Source organism: Papio anubis, chromosome 13 (genome assembly GCF_008728515.1).
Source record: "Papio anubis isolate 15944 chromosome 13, Panubis1.0, whole genome shotgun sequence".
Taxonomy (NCBI): domain Eukaryota; kingdom Metazoa; phylum Chordata; class Mammalia; order Primates; family Cercopithecidae; genus Papio; species Papio anubis.
In genome coordinates, this window is record NC_044988.1 from 71,498,753 (window position 1) to 71,500,501 (window position 1,749).

At 36.8% G+C, this 1,749-nt stretch overlaps 1 non-coding gene across 1 annotated transcript; it reads left to right on the forward strand.

The window, feature by feature from the left end:
- Positions 1–883: 883 nt before the first annotated feature.
- Positions 884–988, forward strand: LOC116270210. The gene has a single exon (XR_004178125.1). It is a non-coding gene; the product is annotated as a U6 spliceosomal RNA (small nuclear RNA).
- Positions 989–1,749: the final 761 nt, after the last annotated feature.

The window sequence follows — 1,749 nt, forward strand, 5'->3', positions numbered from 1 at the left end:
TCCAATGGTTTTATAAGGGGCTTTTCCCTCTTTGCTTGGCACTTCTCCTTGCTGCCACCATGTAAAGAAGAACGTGTTTGTTTCCCCTTCTACCATGATTGTAAGTTTTCTGAGACCTCCCCAGCCATGTTGAATTGTGAGTCAATTAAACTTCTTTCCTTTATAAATTACCCAGTCTCAGGTATGTCTTTATTTGCAGCATGAGAACAGACTAATACAGCACCAATGCCTCAAAGTATTGACAGATTATTAATAGTTTTATATAGTAACTGTGAAATTCTTAGTTTTTCTCATTTTGCTCAAATTTGTTTGAATAGATTATTGAAGGTTTTAGGCTTTTAAGATGAACAGATGGTTGGACAATGTGCTAGAAGATATTTGTCCCCGAGTAAAGGAAGAGTCATTCTTAAAGAACTTCAATTAATCCTGATATAACATTCATTTGTGTGTGTGTGTGTGTGTGTGTGTGTGTGTGTGTGTTTAGTGATAACACTTGAGGCCTACTGTCAGCAAATTTCACATGCCCAATACATTATTATTAACTGCAGTCACCATGCTGTTCATTAAGTCTCTAGTACTTATTCGTCTTATAATTAAAGGATTGCAATATTTTACCAATATCTTCCCTTTTCCTGAAGCCCAGACCCTGGTAACTATCACTCTACTCTCTGTTGCTATGAGCTTAGCATTTTGGTTTTTAGAGTCTACATAAAAGTGAGATCTTGCAGTATTTGTCTTCCTGTTTCTAGCGTATTTTCACTTAGCATAATGTCTTCAAGGTTCATGCTAAGTTTGCAAATAGTGAAACTTCTTCTTTTTAAGGCTGAATAATTATGTACTTTCATTGTATGTGTATACACACACATGTACACACACATTTATAGTGCTTACTTCGGCAGCACATGTACTAAAATTGGAAAAATACAGAGAAGATTAGCATGGCTCCTGAGCAAGAATGACACTAATTAGTGAAGCATTCCATATTTCTTTTTAAAAAATCTATTTAAAAAATTTTAAAGTATATGCAAAGCACATTTTCTTTATCCACCCATCTGTCGGCAGATAAGCACTTAGATTGTTCTCCTATCTTGGCCATTGTGAATAATGTTGCAATAAACATGGGAGTGCAGATATTTCCTCTAGATCCTGACTTTAATTTTTTTTGGAATATATACCCAGAAGTGAGATTACTGGATCATATGGTACTTCTATTTTAATTTTTTGAAAACTTCCGTACTGTTATTTTTTTTTAATTTTTAATTTCAATAGGTTTTTGGGGAACAAAGGAGGGTTTTTTCTCTTCCTGGTACTGGCTGCCAGAATTATCACTTATAGAGAGGCAATGTGATGATTGTCAAACTATCACCCAATCGCCTGACATTCCTGGTAAGTGGTGGGGTGGGGAGCCCTCTTTTGCCCTGCTCATGCCTGACTACCTGTAACAGTTACATGGATAAGTTCTTCAGTGGTGATTTCTGAGACTTGGTGCACCCATCACCTGAGCAGTGTATGCTGTACCCAGCGTATAGTCTTTTAGCCCTCATACCCCTTCCCGCTGTTTCCCCTAGGTCCCCAAAGTCCATTGTATCATTCGTATGCCTTTGTGTCCTTATAGCTTAGCTCCCACTTATGAGTGAGAACATAATATGTTTGGTTTTTCATCCCTGAGTTACTTCATTTTGAATAATGGTCTAAATTCAGTCCAGGTTGCTGAAAATGTCATTATTTTATTCCTTTTCATGGCTGAGT